This window comes from Mustelus asterias, unplaced genomic scaffold (assembly GCF_964213995.1).
Source record: "Mustelus asterias unplaced genomic scaffold, sMusAst1.hap1.1 HAP1_SCAFFOLD_85, whole genome shotgun sequence".
NCBI lineage: Eukaryota > Metazoa > Chordata > Chondrichthyes > Carcharhiniformes > Triakidae > Mustelus > Mustelus asterias.
The window spans coordinates 1,294,199-1,311,686 of NW_027590139.1; the positions used below are offsets into that span (position 1 = coordinate 1,294,199).

The window sequence follows — 17,488 nt, forward strand, 5'->3', positions numbered from 1 at the left end:
TCCTAATTTTGATATAAGATTCACGTCAATATACAACACAAATGGAATTGCAAACCTGAGGGCGAACCATGGGAAACAAGTCACTGCGTAACACAAATCCCATGGTGCTCATTTCCCGATTCACAACACTCAGTTTTTCAACCAAATGGAGGAATTTATCACTGAAAAGTTTTGGAAAGTTCGTGTGAATTTTGTTTGCGAATCACTCATGTGTTGTGTAAATGCTTCTCGAAGGTTTAGTGAGCCGGACATGATCTATCTGCGTTTTGCTGAGCTTGTGTTCGGTTTATGGGGAGGTTTGAACGGAAATAGACCTTGTGTCCCAGGGATGGGCAGTAACCCGCTGATTGAAGCTGCAATCGCCGCTTTCTGCTGGCGATTGGAGACTGCGGGATAAAATCCTGCTGCTTCTCACTGTCTCACTCACTGTGGAGCCGGGGGGGAAAAAAATCAGCGATGGATTTGTTTCCCTGTCTGAAATGTGGCCTCGAATAACTGTTATTCACGGAGGTAACGCTGCGGTAACCTTTAATAATCTGACACAAACGATTCAAACGCACTGCTCCAGTGGCGCAATCGGTTAGCGCGCGGTACTTATACAGCAGTGCAGGCAGCGGGCTATGCCGAGGTTGTGAGTTCGAGCCTCACCTAGAGCAGTTGTTTTAGGTGAGACGATCGTCCAGTGGTGTGATCCCTCGACCAGCTAATATTCTTGGGACGGCCAGGGCAGCCAGTGGAGTTTGAATACAATAAATAAGATTGGAATAAAAATCCACTGATGGCCATCAAACAACATCCATTGTTGCTAAAAATCATGATTCACTCATGTCCGTCGTGGAAGGAAATCTGCAGTTGTTCGATGGTCTGGCCGACACATGACTCCAGAGCCACAGCAAAGTGGTTGCCCCTCAACTGGGGATGGGCAATAAATGCTGATCAGCGGTGCTTCTGTTCAACGAACGAAAGGAAGATCCGGAATGTGCAGGTTTGAGAGAAGCTTTCTGAACCGTCAGAGCTGGAAACGGGGGTCAGTGAAAAGTATTGCGTTTGTGTGTGCACAGATGGATGGGGAAATGTAACATGCAGTGTAAAATACTCTGTTGAGTTAATTTTCAACAATAAATTCTCACTCTGAGTTTAAACCAACGTACAGGTGCATCTGCATTCGCGCCTTTCTGCTGTCAGCGGGTGATTGGAGACTGCGGGTTAAAATCCTGCTGCTTGTCCCTGTCTCCAATGTGGAGCCGGAGAAGAGAGAATCATTGTTGGGTTTGTTTCCCCATCTGAAACGTGGCTTCGCCTTTAATAATCACAAACAAATCAAAAGCAATCAGCCGGACTGTGCAGGTTTGAGGGAAGCTTTCTGACCATTCAGAGTTGGAAAGGAGAGTCTGCGAAAAATGTTCTGTCGGGTTTGAAGCGGAACTGTGAAGGGGAAGGGGAAGTGTAACACAGTATAAAATACAGTATTCAGTTAATATCCAGCAATAAACGTGAATTATTGCTCATTTCCTCACTCTGAGGTTAAAAGTATACTTCCGCCCGCTTTCCAACAGGGAATCTTTGGTTCGGTGAATGTGTAATCAGTACATGACAGAAACGATGCGTTCCCTCCACCCTGGGAGCCTTGGATGAAACTGTACCAGAGGTCATCATTGCAGATGTCGGAGCAGCTTTCTCGAAGTTCAACCCACTGAAAGCGAGTGGCCCGGATGGGGTACCCGGACGTGAACTCAGATCCTGCGTGGATCAGCAGGCGGGGGTATTCGCAGACATCTTCAACCTCTCTTTACTTCTGCTTCAAGAAGACAACCATCATCCCACTACCAAAGAAAATCCAAGCAGCGTGCCTGAATGAATACTGTCTGGTGGCTCTGACATCCATCATTATGAAGTACTTCGAAGGTTAGTCATAGCACGAATCAATTCCAGCCGCCAGGGCTGCCTGGGTCCACTACAGTTCGTCTACCGCCGCAACAGGTCCACAGCAGACACCATCTCCCTGGCCCTGCACTCAACCCTGGCACACCGAGATTACAAAGACGCCTATGTCAGACTCCTATTTATTGACTACAGCTCAGCCTTATTCCGACGAAACGCATCTCCAAACTCCATGGCCTGGACCTCGGCTCCTCCCTCTGCGACTGGATCCTGAACTTCCGAACCCACAGGACACTATCAGTAAGGATAGACAACAACACCTCCTCCACGGTCATCCTCAACACTAGTGCCCCACAAGGTTGTGTTCTCAGCCCCCTACTACAGTCCTGATATATCCATGACTGTGTGGCCAAATTCCCCTCCAATTCGATTTTCAAGTTTGCTGGCGACACCACCGCAGTGGGTCTGATCTCAGATAATGAGGAGACAGAGTACAAGAATGAGATAGAGAAGCTGGTGAAATTGGCGCGGCGACAATAATTTCTCCCTCAATGTCAACAAAACGAATGAGATTGTCCTCGACCTCAGGAAGCGAAGAGGAGAAATTGCCCCTGTCTACATCAACGGAGACGAAGTAGAAAGGGTCGAGAGCTTCAGGTTTTTAGGTGTCCAGATCACTAACAACCTGTCCTGGTCGCCCCATGCTGACACTATAGTTAAGAAAGCCAACCAACGCCTCTACTTTCTCAGAAGACTAAGGAAATTTGGCATGTCAGCTACGACTCTCACCTACGTTTGCAGATGCACCATAGAAAGCATTCTTTCTGGTTGTATCACATTTTGGTATGGCTCCTGCTCTGTCCTGGACCGCAAGGAACTACAAAGGGTCGTGAACGTAGCTCAGATCATCACGCAAACTTGCCTCCCATCCATTGGCTCTTCCCGCTGCCTCGGCAAAGCAGCCAGTATAATTAAGAACCAACGCAAGGTTCTAAATTGCAATCAGACTGCACGGTTTGATATCGTAGGCCGGTCACATTGGTCATGAGCAGAGTTTCTATAGTGTGAGGCTTATCATATAGGATAGACTGTCCGATTCGAAACAGGGTCGAACATGATCGAAATTTACTGCTTGAAAGTTCCCAGATTGTATTTCGTTGTTGAATATGAACGGAATATGGATCCAACAAAATATTTTTTTTTCCAATTATTGGAAAGAAAATGCGCTCAGTAAAATCGCCACAGTCATATTTCTGTTTTCACTCTCTCACTCACGGTGCAGTTGATGTCGGTCAGATGGATGAGCCATGGTAAATGTGTGAGGATAAGTGGGTTAGAATGGCGACAAGTGTCTCGGTCAGGCACTCTGGACCTACATTCTCTGGGTCAGGTGCCAGCCATTTATGACTGAGGTAAGGAGACATTTCTTCTCCCAAACGCTTGTGTATCTTTAGAATTCTGCAGCTGCCCAGAGGTACGTGGATCCTCAGTCGCTGAGGATATTGAAGGTTGAGTTGGAGTGATTTTGGAATCTAAGGGAATGAAGACCTTATTGGTATAAGCTGGGAAATTGGGGTTGAGGTTGCGGATCTGCCTTGTTTCTGTCGTGGAGGAGGCTCAATGGGACATGTAATCCAGTTTTCTTTCATTGATTCTGTTCACTGTCAATATCAGTTCCGGTACCAATGGATTCTGCTGGCAGCATTGAAGTCTCAGGTCCTGAATTCAGGGTAGTAGCGTTAGTTAAAGCGCGTGATCGAAGCCCATCACTGCTAAATGTTCAATTAATTAACTTCATGGAGTAAATTTGATTTGTTATTGTCACATACATTAGCATACAGCGGAAAGTATTTTTCTTGCGCGCTACACAGCCAAAGCATATCATTCATCGAGAAGGAAACGAGAGAGTGCAGAACGTACTGTTACAGTCATAGTTTGGGTGTAGAGAAAGATCAATTTAATGCAAGGTAGGTCGTGCATGTTATCACACGAATTCTACGCAGTAGATTGTATCGTTAAACATTTTAACAGGAGGTACCAGCAGACACAATGCAAATATAAATTGCTATCGGTAATTGACGTGTTTGTGGAGCCAGTTTCCTTACATCATTGCATCGCAGCGTTTCTGTAGTGTGGTACTTATCACGGTCGCCGTACACATGCAAATTTCCTGGTTCAATCCTGAGCAGAAATGTATTAAACAGGAATAGAAAATGGTGGAAAATCTCAGCAGGATTGACAACCTCTGTGAGGAAACAAACGTTTCAAATCTGGATGACCCATCAGATTTCCTGATTCGACACATTGGCTCTGTTCTCTCTTCACAGATGCTGCCAGACGTGCTGAGATTTTCAAGTACTTTTTTTTGTGTTTCAGGTTCCAGCATGAGCAGTATTTCACCTTTACAGAAACATTTCCAAATGTTTTCAATTTCAGAGTAATTCAGCTTTCAGAAATAATCACGCATTTGCCACGAAATATTAACTGACCTGCCGAGTATTTCCAACATTTTCTGATGGTAACGCCATGAATCAACCTGTGAAAAGAACAAAACGGATGTTCTGTGATATAAAGCAAGGGAGGATGTAAACATAAACTGCCGGGGACAATTGACGGGATTGTGCAAATGGGTTTATTTTGTTTCTCCAGGGAGCTCAAACTGGCACAATGATCACTCCTGTTATCGATCAGGAAGTAATTTCAGCCCCTCCTAAATCATGTGCTGGTCGGCAGCTATAAAATCAGCATTCCCTGACCGGGAATCGAACCCGGGCCGTGGCGGTGAAAGCGCCAAATCCTAACCACGAGACCGCCAGGGAAGATGGGAGCAAATTCTTTCATCTGACTGGTACATTGTAGCGTTTTTCAAATACTCAAGAAAGGATTGTCGGAAAAAGAACCCTCATGTTTCGGTAGAACACCAATGATTCCTTCAGCCAACAGCAAATTACTGCAGATGCTGGAACTTAAAAGAAAAACTTAAAATGCTGTAAAATCTCAACAGGCATGACGGCATCTCTGGAGAGAGAATAGAGCCAACATTTCAAATCTGTATGGTCAGTCATCAAAGATGAAGACAGTAAAGGAGGACGAGATTTACACTTTAAGTGTGGGAGATACGGGGGGTGAGGGTGGGAGCCGTGCGTAAGAGTTGACAAAGTTGTGATAGACAAAAAAAAACGGAATGTAAATGGTGGCGGTAAAAGCAAAATACTGCGGATGCTGGAATCTGAAACAAAAACAGACAATGCTGGAACATCTCAACAGGTCTTCTGACTCCGCAGTCAGAAATTCAGCCTGTGTATGCTCTCGAAAGGAGCCACTTGCACACACGCTGCTTTACCCCAGCAACCTTTTCAGTTGGTCATATGTCTGCTCGTTGTTCCTGACAGAAACGACATACACTCCTGTATTCAAACTGGGCTGTTCGGCCAAATCCATGCGAGCAGCAGTGGAATTCGAACCCACGCCTCCGTAGAGACTGGAGCCTTAATCCAGCGCCTTAGACCGCTCGGCCGCGCTACCACGTTGCAACGCATCGCGATCATGTTATTTAATGATAATGTTACCGAAATTCATTAAACGCAATGGACCTTGGAAAGGCCATCAGGAGGAAGGAGCCTGCTCCTTCACTGATTCCGGTAAGTCTGAAATGCGAAACAAACAGAAATCATCTCACGTCAGAGACACAATGAGCTGCAGTGAAGGGCCGGCATCATTTAAACTGTCCTTAAGCTCGTTGCTTCCCAATTTCCTGCCAGAAATGACAACGGAACCTCCTGTTGAATTTGCACAGAGTCTGCACTTAAGGATCATATTATGTTTTATATCTTCATCCAGGCAATAAATCACATTTGTTTTCAGAGTTTGGATGGTGGCAATAAATCTTCAATTCCTGACCAGTAATCTCAACAGCAGCGAAAAAGTCAAACTCTAACCACCAGCTCACAGCGTGTTTTAGAATTTAAATTATCCACGCTGCTTTTGTTTTCACGCCAGACCAGTTTCGCCACAAACAGCTTTCTCCTGCAAAATGGCAACTTGTGGTTCAACACCAGTGATGTGCTCAGCCAATGATAACATACAACGGACACTCCACTGCATTTATCACTTTTGCTTCCGACTGTTCGGAACCGGACAGAAATATTTCCAAATGCTTTTCAATGCAGGGTGAGGGAACAGTTTCATAATTCAGTGTCACTGTAAACAGTAAAATCTGACCCATTACCAGACAGATTTTACCTTGCAAAAACGTCTCAACCGTTCGTAGTTTGCTGCCTTACACTTTCCTTCTCTTTCTGTATTTATTCTTGAAGTGTTGCACATGTGAAATTTCCAGCTCTGATATAAACTTGCAAACCTCACTCGGCTGATTCTAGTAGACCTGTATTCGATCGGAGAGTAAATCAGATCATTATTGATGGTTTGCTGAGAGCAAGTAGTCTTATTTTCCTCAGCGGGAATTGAAACAAGTTATCCCTGGGGGAGTGTTGAACACAAACACTGAACTATCAGGGAAACTGGTGAACTGTGTTTTTTAAACTGACTTAACTTATGTCCCTTGCTTATTATTTCTATCTCAGATCTTTTTCACTTGTGACATGTTTCTCCTTCAAAATGTTCTGTTTGGATAGAACATAAATGCCTCCTTCAGCTGATGACAACACGGATTGAATTCGTTGGGACATGGAATTGAGGGTGAGGTGAAATAATCCCACAAGCTGCTGAAGTTTAGAAGGATGAAGGAGAATCTGATCGAGGTATATAAAACTCTAAATGGATTGATAGAGCAAAGGTAGACGAAACGTTTCTTCCTATGGGGCAATGTCGAACAAGAGATCACGTCTATAGTTTGAGAGCCGGTACATTGAACACTGAGATGAAGGGGAACTACTGCTCGCAGAGGGTGGTGAATTGGTGGAACTCGCTGCTCCATAGCGCGGTCGAATCTGAATCGTTCAATGATTTCAAGAAAGGATAGATTTAGTTCTGGTAAAGAAAAATGCATTAAAGGATATGGAGAACAGGTGGAGAGGTGGATTTCAGATCAAGGAGAGGTCAACAATGATCTGATTGAATGGTGGAGCAGGACCAAAGGGCTGAATTTGCCGACATCTGCTCCCAATTCCCATGTTCCTATGATTCGATGTGTAACGTTCAATTTTCAAGCCCACCAACCTCATCACTGCAGTTCTGTTGAAGTATATGTACAGTACGTCCTCTGCTTCCCCTACACCCACAACACATGTGAGTCGTGCAAGTAACGTTGTAATCGTCTCATTCTGTGGTGTAATCATTCTGTCATTCTCTGTTTCCCTCATTTATTTTCTCCTGGCTTCCACGCTACCAGATGTTGTTATGATTCCTCCCTGCTCGATTTCACTTTTTAAAACTTCTTCTATTTCTAAACATTCCCAATGTTAATGAAAGGTCATGGAGGTGAAGGTTTAACTTTGTTTCCATCTGCACACACGCCGGTTAACTTCCTGAGTTTTTCCAACCTCAACACATTTCAGTGCAGATGTCGGATCCGCTTTTACATGGCAGTGAAAATACATTTGCTTGACATGTTATTTGAGAGATGGCTTGATGGACTAGGGGTGTGATTCTCGCTTCAGATGTTAAAATCCGCAAACGTGCGAGCGGTCCCGGGTTCAAATTGTGGGCAAGCCTTTGTTCCGAAATGGACAAGTAGCGGATTCTGTTTGTTTATTTCCCGTGATATGTTGGAATTGGTTCACATGGGGTAGGACTTGATAACCCGAGCACTGACTGCAAGGCTTCTGTTAGCACAGCACACTCACAGAGAATCTAGACATTTTCAAAAAGTGACAATTTTTGCGGACATTCACTTAATTCTTATTCACCCAATCAGAGCATTCCATGCTTGTGGGTTCAGAGAGTTGTTGTTTGTATATTGGGTTGTGGGTGTCTGCCTCACTCTCTGTCCCTCTCTGTTGCTGAAAACCTGTCTCAGACTCTTTCACTCTTTCAGTCTCTCTGTCTGTGCATCGATCACTGTTCCCCCTTTTGCACTTTGCTCCCTCTATTCTCTACGTTTAACAAAGGTTCACTGGATTTAATCCTATAATGAGGCAGTTGTTCTGGGAGGAGTGATGCAGTGGGATGAGACTGTTCTCTCGTTAGATTAGAAAATTGAGAGGTGAGCTGATTGAAACGACTGAAAATGGGGCGACAGTTTGACTTCGGACATGCTGAGACGCCGTTTACCCACCTGGTTTGAGTGACAAGCAATTTACTGTGAAATTCCCCGAGTCACCACACTCCAGCGCCTTTTCGGGTCAGTGCACCTAACCAGCACCTCTTTCAGACTGTGGGAGGAAACCCACGCATTCACGGGGAGAACTTGCAAACTCCACACGGGCAGTGACTCAAGCCGGGAATCACAACGACACGGGTCAGTGTCGCTGTGATGAAGCAGTGCGAACCAGCGTGCCACCCTGCTGCCCTATTAATCTCACGGTTCCTGCTTTCTGAGTTAACCCTATCTCTGCTTCCCCGGCATTCGAAGAGTTTGTGCTTAATTCAGCGGGAAGTTTTCTTCTCATTTTGCGTGAGATTTGAACGAGGATCCGGGAGATTGTGTCTGTGGTAACAACAATCATCCGCAATGTCATTCAATCACTCCAGCCTTACATCTTATCACAAGGTCCTAAATAGAGTTCTCTCCCTGTATTTGCCGTAACTTCAGTGTATTTTTTTCTAATTCCATTTAGATTAGTTTTCTTTAACTGAACTTTGCCTCCTTACGTAGTTAAAGGGTAGATGTTTTAATTAATAATAAGATACAACAATGTGTCACCCTGTTTGACGTGAAATAATACAAAATGAGGATTAATCATTTCAAAATACGTTCTTAATTCAATATATATTTTGGAGGGGGTCTACCTCGGGGTGCCATTCACTCACTCATCTGTCCTAATTTAAACAAGAGGTGGGATGACGAGAGTCCAGATTGCGAAGAGTCACACCATGGAAACGACAGCACTCTGACCTTTGACATTCGGCCTTTCTCCCAAAAGACATACACACACACGCACACGCACACAGATACACACACACGCTTGCTCAATAATTGCCAGTCTCCAGTCGAATGGTTGTTGGTGTGTAACACCAAATGTTCCTTTCTTTCAACAGAGGAGTTAACGAGTAGTGAAAGATTTAAAAAAACACATTGTTGATGCAGGCATCTGTCGCCAGTGGCTCAGCAATGTGCAGTGTAATAGAAGTTGAACTGGCTGACAAATTGTCACCCCAATTCCTGCTTTGTGAGGAATTTAAACAAAAGGTCCTTCAACAAATCCATCCTCAACAATGGCAAAGAAGAGCAAGGATCCGCCTAAATTTAAATTCGGTTCGCTGGATTCATATGCTCACCATTAGACCAGAGATCCTACAACAGAGCAGCCAGCTGCTATTTGCAGCGATGTTGGGTTTGTTGAAGGGCATTTCATTTTAAATTCGCAGAAAGTGGAAATCTAAACACTGAGGGAAATTTCATCAAATTCCACCGCAGTCACATTGCAGATGATGCAGCGAATGACTCTCCTGGCGTCATTGCATCAGCCCCAGAGGGCAATTGCTCATGAATACACAGCGCTGAAAGGCAGGGAAGCCATAGTGGGCAAGGGGTCCACCTACATGTGGCATTCAGTCACTCATCTGTCCCAATTTAATCAAGAAGTCGGAGCGAGAGGCCAGAGTGCGTTACACCTTAGAATCGGCAGCACTCTGATCGAAGACAGGAGACTTTTCTACCACAACGCAGACACACACCGCCACACGCACACACACGCGCGCGCGTGCGCACTTACGCACGCACACACATGCCGAACTCCAGTCAATTTATTGTTCTCCGACACCAACTGCTTCCCTCTTTCAACTGAGGAGTTAAAGAGTAGCGAAAATATGAAAAGCATTGACGTTGCAGGCATCTGGTGCCAGAGGTTCAGCAATGTGCATTGTGATAGTCGTTGAACTGGCTCGTAAATTGTCTTCTCGGTTCGTCCTTTTTAACAAATTTAAACAAAATGCCCTTCAGTATATCAATCATCTGTACTTGCAAAAGGCTTCTCGGCCTTTTGGCTAAGATCAAGTGTAGTTTGGATTGGATGCTGCACTTGGTTGAGGTCATTAGGTTACATTGAAGATTCATATGTTTCATATGAAGCAATTTTTAAAAGCGGTATCTCGGCCTTTTGGCTAAGATGCAAAAGAGATCAAGTCTTGGAGGAGGTATTGCTTTCCCTCCTCCAATCAGCTTGGCTCATGTAGATCGGGCCCAGGACAGGGTAAATGGTCGCTTGCCCTGTCTTGCCAGCCTGGATCGGAAATGTCTCAACTTGTTGAGACTCTGAATTGGACTTGATTTGATTGAATTAGAAAAGTATATTTAAAAAAAAATATATATAAAAAAATCTGTACTTGCAAAAGGCTTCTCGGCCTTTTGGCTAAGATCAAGTTTAGTATGGATCGGATGTTGCGTTTGGTGGAGGTCATTAGGTTACATTTAAGCTTCATTTGAAGCAATTTTTAAAAGCGGCATCTCGGCCTTTTGGCTAAGATGCAAATGAGATCAAGCCTTGAAGGAGGTGAGTCTGCACCTACTCCAATCAGCTTGGCTCATGTCGATCAGGCGCAAGACAAGAGTGAAGGCCCTGTCTTGTCAGCTTGGATCGGAAATTTCTCAACTTGTTGAGACCATGAATTGGACTTGATTTGATAGAATTGAAAAAGTATTTTTTAACAATCTGCATTTGCAAATTGAAGCAAGGTCCCGCCGAGATTTGAACTCGGATCGCTGGATTCAAAGTCCAGAGTGCTCACCATTACACCACGGAACCCACCACACGACAACGAGCTGCAAATGGTCGCTCAATATTTGTGCCAATTTGGACAGCCGGGAGCAATATCAGTCCCATTGCACAAGCCCGTCAATTACCCACAGCAATTCATATTTACATTACCCTTGTTGGTTCCTCCTGAAAAAAAATGAGTAAGCTGTCTTCAAATGCATTAAATTTCATGTAGCTCACCACGTGCAAAGAGCAATGCTGGTATCGAACTGTTATAAACCTGACTGTGGTAAAAAATTCTGGTAAAAATGGATGGATGGATGGATGGATTAAATGTTCTGGTAAAAATGATTTGCATTAACTTCAGCGTCTTTTTTTCTCGTTCAATTTGGATTAGTTTTCTTTGACTGAACTTTATCTCCTTACGTAGTTAAAGGGTTGAGATTTTTTTTTAAATTAGATACACGGATGTGTCACCCTGTTTGACATGAAATGAAATAAAATGAGGATTAATCATTTCAAAAGATGTTACCAATTGAATATATATTTTGCAGGGGGTCCACCTACGGGTGCCATTCACTCACTCATCTGTCCCAATATAAGCCTGAGTTGGGACGGCGAAAGTTCAGATTGCTAAGCATGACACCATGGAAACGGTCGCACTCTGACGTACGACACGAGGACTTTCTCGCAAAACACACACGCACACACACACACACATACACACTCTTGCTCAATAATTGCCAGTCTCCAGTCGAATGGTTACTTACTGCCGAGGAATGGAGAGCTGGAGTTCATCCAGGAAAGCAGCAAAGTTTATAAATAACGAGAACCAACCAATGTTGACCTGGTCCATCATTCCTTGTGTCAGTCAATCCATTCTGTTATGCTCTCCATCACAAACCTTCCCTTTTAATCTAATTATTGAGTGATTCCCGTCTTCAATGCCGCAGGAACTCATAAGCTTAATTAATGTTTCGTGAGAAACGAGATAGTTCTGAAATTTGAATCAATTTGAAATAAAACCGGTTGGAAACGCTCCTGGCTGGTCTCGAAAGGTGGATTTTCAGCATGTGAAGCAAACGTGCTAACCACGACACTACAGAAACAGTTCATGTGCATGGAGTAGTTTCGGCTTACTGCTGGAGCAACCACGCTCATTCGACAAGCCGGTCAGTTGCTCACTTTACATTCTGTCTGCTGGTTCCTCTAATCAAAATGAATGATGATGCATTCTACTGCATTCAATTTTAGGAATCACATCTTTGACCAAAGATATTCACAACGTTTATAGTAATATAAGTGAAAATCTGACCGTGGAGGGATTTGATCCACTCCTCTACAAATATCGCTATCCTAAATTTAGTGCCTTCGACCAAAAGATAAAACGCTGGAAAATCTTAGCAGGTCTGGCAGCATCTGTAAGGAGAGAAAAGAGCTGATGTTTCGATTCCAGATGACCCTTTGTCAAAGGTAAAATGCATACAAAATGGGAGATATTTATGCTGCAGGGGGATGGAAATGAAGGATGAGTCATAGCTATAGAAACCAGGGGTAAATACTGCTAATAGCTATCCACAGAGAGAATAAAGGGTGTAGATGGCTAAATGGCAGAGAAGCTGCAAGCTGTATCAGATGAAAATGTTGGGGGGGGGGCGGCTGTGGTGGCGGGGTGATCGGTGGGATGGGACAGAGGTAGAATGTTGAAAAGGGGAAGTGGTGGGGGGGGGGGGGAGAAGATAAGGGGAGGGGATGAAGTAGGGGGACAGTAGGAAGAAAAAATGAAGAAAGACAATAAAGAAATAAAAGTTAGAGAACAGTAAAAAATTAAATAAAATAGAGTGAAAACATAGGGGGACGAGATGGGGTAGAGCAAATCATCTGAAGTTGTTGAATTCGATGTTGTGCCCGGAAAGCTGTAAAGTGCCTTGCCAGAAGATGAGATGCTGTTCCTCCACTTTGCGTTGAGCTTCACTGGAATATTGTACCAAGCTAAGGATAGACATGTGGGCATGAGAGCAGGATCGCATGTTAAAGTGGAAAGCAACCAGAAAGTCAGGATACTGATTGCGCACATGACGAAAGTGCTCAGCAAAGCAATCACCCAGTCTACTCTTGTTCTCTCTGATATAGAGGAGACCACATTTGGAGCGGCAAATGCAATGCACCAAATTGAAAAACGTGCAAGTGAAACGCTGCTTAACCTGGAATGTATGTTTTGGACTTCGGATGGTGAGCAAAGAATAGGTAAAAGGACAGATGTGACACCTTCTGCGATTGCAATGGAAGGTGATGGGGGAGGAGTGGACCAGGTTATCCCAGAGGGAACGGTCTCTGCGGAATGTTGACAGAAGGAGTGAAGGGCAGATGTGTTTGGTGGTGGCATCATCATACACATCATTCGACGGTCTTAACAAAAAACTTTTTCCTGTTTCTAGCTGATGTAAAGAAACACAAGCTATCCCATGCGCTGCCATTTGAAGACACTCGACATCTGTCTCCAGCAATACTGTCTTACTCTCTCTCAACGCTGTCCCTGTTCCCATTTTCATTTCATCCTCTGTATCATTCAACATATTAACAAAAACACTTTTCCTGTTTCTTGCAGATGTAAAGGAACACAAGCTTCATTCGATGCACCTTAGTGTCTTAGACTTCCCATCAATGACACCAGCAGAAGTCATTGCTATCAAACCGATATTGGCAGTGAACAGAATCAATGGAGTTGGATTAGATCACACTGGATTAGATCGCCATTTAAAATCAGGGCGGATCCCCAGCTCAACAACCGCCTCATTTCAGGAATCAACTCAATTTCTCTTTTGGTCCACCCAGACAGGAAGAGCATAGAAGGAACAAAAACAAAAGAGGGGAATGAATAGCTGGACGGAGAGAGGGAAGGACTGAGGCAGAACTACAGAGGGAAAGAAAGACAGAGCCAGAGTGGGATTGATACTCAAAGAAACAGATACACTTCACTATTCCATATGTTTTCAAGAAAAAAACCTTGAAGGCATTGGAAAGAGCAAATACTATGGCCCTGAAAAATATTCTGACAATGGTGCTGAAGAATTGCGCGTCAGAACTCACCGCAACCTTCGCGAAACTGTTCCTAAGCTGTAGTACTGGCATCATCCGCCAATGCTACATTTTGCCCAACCTTCCCGGTTTGCATAAGTCAGGTCAAATCCAACGCTGCCAATTACCACCAGTCTACTCTTAATCGTCAGTAACGTGACGGAAGGGGCAATAAACATCAGGAGGTACTTGAACGCAGACTGGAGGAACATCGCCCGATTCAGCACTTCCTGCGTTATGGACTTAACATTGAGTTTAACAACTTCAGAACATCTCCTCTCCTCCATCTTCACCCCATTTCCATTTATTTTGTTTTAATAAATTTCATCTTATTTATATATTTTTATTATTGTATATTGCTCATACATATATTAATTTCCATGTTTTGCATTGTTTAATTAAAATCTCACTTTCGATCTTGTAGCTCCCTCTCCCTCCACTCCACTCGGGCCATCCCTTACATATTCTTTGTCCTGCCATTTACACATTCTGATCTCTAAATGGGCAGTCAGCAGCACCCTTCTTAGCCATGATGAATTCCCTTTGTTTTTTATTTATTTATATGTGACACCTTGGTCATCCACCCCACACCCATATCCCTCACCATTACAGTATAAATCTCGTCGAAATTTATTTGTCTTCAGCTCTAACGAAGGGTCATCCAGACAGTGAACGTTCACTCGATTCTCTTTTCACAGGTGCTTTCAGGCCTGTTAAGATTTTCCAGCATTTTCTGTTCTTGTTTCAGATTCCAGCATCCGCAGTAAATGTTTTTATATCAAGGGGCACTTGTTAGACAGACTTGTCCCTGGTGTACAAAAAGTAAATGTTGGAATAGAAGCAAAGCGCCAAGTTAGCATGAGTAGTTTAGATTAAAAACCTTGGAGGCAGTTTCCTGGTAGTCCAGTGATTAGGATTTGGCGCAATCATCACAGTTGTTAGGGATTGCGGTTTCGGAAGATGCTGTGAAAGAAGGTTTGACCAGTGTATTGAATCAAATAGGTTTAAATGCAAACAACAATTTTCAGTGGAAGCCTGTGGCTCTGTTAGTTAATATTAAGTTATTGTAAACATAGTTATTTTTAAAGGAAGAAACCTATAAATATTTCTAAATAACATCTCACTCCAACATCACTGAGCCCGTGCGTTGAACACACATGCCCATTCTGCGCATATGCATCAAACACACAATGAACTCCCTTCAATCATTTATTTCATTTACAATGTGGCGTTTATCTATTTAACACATTGTTCTATTCCAATCCCTCATGACTCCCGGGCTGCAGCTTACGGCTGTGGAGATTTTTCATCGTTAGAGAGAAGCTAATTTAATTGAGACCTCAGGCACAGGTACTGAAAAATCAAACGCTGTTTCCTTCCGTTATCTTCACCCGAGTGATTGGAAGGGTTAAACAGCCAAAAATCCTTTCAATTCCTGTCAAATTCCCTGTCGTGCGATAAAGAAATTCACTTTGTCCCTTTCGTCCCTCCACCAATAGAACTAACTGGAGGTAAAGGAGCTGTGAAATTATTGGTTGAATTCAGGAAAACAGGAGCTTGAGTCGATTGGATGCCACGTGATGACGTTGTTGGCAATGAACCAATCAGCAGGAGCCAGGATGTGACTCAACTTCTACCCATTTCTTGCCGCAAACAATTTCAGCTTCAACCAGCTCTGGTCAAATCCGTCCGAGCTCCCGTCAAACATGTCTCCTGTTACGCTGTACTTATTCCTCACAGCGTCAGCTCTTTTAACCCGTAGGTTCACAAGTTACTCAATTCTGTGTTTCACATCTTTACCACACATTATATTCTGTTGAGCTCAATGGGGTCAATGCAACGGGCGAGGGGTGGGTGATCGGGGAAATGGATTGATCCCAATTTCGAAAAGTCATTCGGATCTCGCTGGTCTCAAAACAGAACACTGTTTGTTGGGAGTTGGCACATTTACCCCAGGGAATGAGAGAGGAATAGTTGGGCTGAGATTCAAACTCCTCTGGTGCCAGTGAATGTCTTTGCAAACGCCAGACTTTTAAACACAGAGAGTGAGCAGTTCCTGTTACAGTAACAGAGGAACTGATCTCGTTAGTAAGTGTGGAATGTTTATGATGGAAGTTTTATTCGATCACCACAAGCACCTTCCCGTTCCAGCGAATATACTGTGAAAAATATCTTTCTGTTCAGTTGTCTGATTTGTCTTTGAGGTTATTATTGTGGGCGGTACGGTGAGACAGTGGTTAGCATTGCTTCCTCACAGCTCCAGGAAACTGGGTTCGATTCCCGGTTTAGGTCACTGTCTGTGTGGAGTTTGCACGTTCTTCCCTCTGGTTTCCTCCCATTCCAAAGATGTGCGGGTTAGTTGCATTGGCCATGCTAAGTTTGAGAGTTTGAGACCCTTTGTGCCCTGGGATACGTAGGTTAGATGGATTAGCAGGGTAAATATGTGGAGGTACGGGGATAGGGCCTCCGTAAGATTGTTGTCAGTGCAGACTCGATAAGTCGAATGGCCTCCTTCTGCACTGTCGTGACTTTATGACTTTGTTGTTCAACATGGCGGGCAGATTCTGGGCCGAAACAGTCAAGTCGCATTGTGTAAGTTAATATTTATTTGTACCCTTACAGGACATTCCCGAGAAGATTCTGTTACACAGACACCGACTGCAGTCACTGTCACTGAAGGAGATGATGTTAGGTTGTTCTGTAATTATACAACGACAAGCAACCACATTTATCTATTCTGGTACCGTCAGTATCCCAGCGGGTCCATGGAGTATCTGGTGCAGACAAATAAATACACCGGGAACACAGACAGGTCTTCAGAGTACCGTTTTTCTGCGGAGCTCAATGATACAGCCCGCACCGTCCCACTGAAGGTGTCTAAAACAGAGCTGGCAGACTCCGTGGTGTATTACTGCGCACTGAGACCCACAGAGACTCACAGCTGGGCTGAACCTGTACAAAACTGTCAGAGCCTCATTCAACATAACAGCGCATTAGACGAACGTTGTGATCAGAGTGAGTCTTGTTGGCATCTTAAAAATTTAATTCTAATACACTTTTTTATTATTAAATATATTACCAAACTAAAACAATGGGGGCAGTTTAGAGAATGGGCATTAGAATATTTCTAGAGTTTGATCTCCCAAACTGTTTCCCTGTCACTGTGGGAAACACAGCAGCCAATTTGGCATCAGCGTGTCATTTCATTCAATAATATTGTAGCGTTCTGACTGTTTCAATAATTGTGATTGGTGAACAGATATCAAGCAGGACATTTCGCCTACTCTTCTTGAAAACAGTGAACATGTGATATGTCACCTCCACCTAAGAGGAAAGACGGAAGATTTCACAGGTCATCGAGAGGCTGGCAGCTCTGACGGTGCATCATTCCTTGAGCACGACAGTGTCCCTTCGGGAAATTCCCGGATTCTCATTCATGCCAGACTGCCGATGTCCTCTGGAGTGCAAAGAATTTCTGAACAGACTACAGACAGAACCCGGGAAATCAGAGGAGGTGGTGAACATTCATTAACCCAATTCGGGAGACAAACGGACTGAACTAAAGAAAATGAAATTAAAAATAAACTTTACTGGGACCATGGAAGCATATGGACAATGAAGTTAATCTCCAGAAAGAAATTTCACTCGAAAACAGAAGGAAATACTTTTATTGACAGTCTTTTACAGACTTCAGATATCCCAAAGCACTTTCT

General features: G+C 43.8%; 1 protein-coding gene, 3 non-coding genes and 1 pseudogene across 4 annotated transcripts in view; 2 read left to right on the plus strand and 3 right to left on the minus strand.

Annotated features, from left to right (window-relative positions):
- The window catches only part of LOC144483994 (uncharacterized), a 105,096-nt gene that overhangs the window by 45,286 nt on the left and 42,322 nt on the right, over nucleotides 1-17,488 (minus strand). The window lies entirely within an intron of this gene.
- On the plus strand, nucleotides 562-656 carry trnai-uau (transfer RNA isoleucine (anticodon UAU)). Its single transcript has 2 exons — nucleotides 562-599; nucleotides 621-656. It is a non-coding gene; the product is annotated as a tRNA-Ile (tRNA).
- On the minus strand, nucleotides 4,629-4,700 carry trnae-uuc (transfer RNA glutamic acid (anticodon UUC)). Its single transcript has one exon. It is a non-coding gene; the product is annotated as a tRNA-Glu (tRNA).
- LOC144484000 (U2 spliceosomal RNA) lies at nucleotides 9,968-10,171 on the plus strand (annotated as a pseudogene).
- On the minus strand, nucleotides 10,674-10,745 carry trnaq-uug (transfer RNA glutamine (anticodon UUG)). Its single transcript has one exon. It is a non-coding gene; the product is annotated as a tRNA-Gln (tRNA).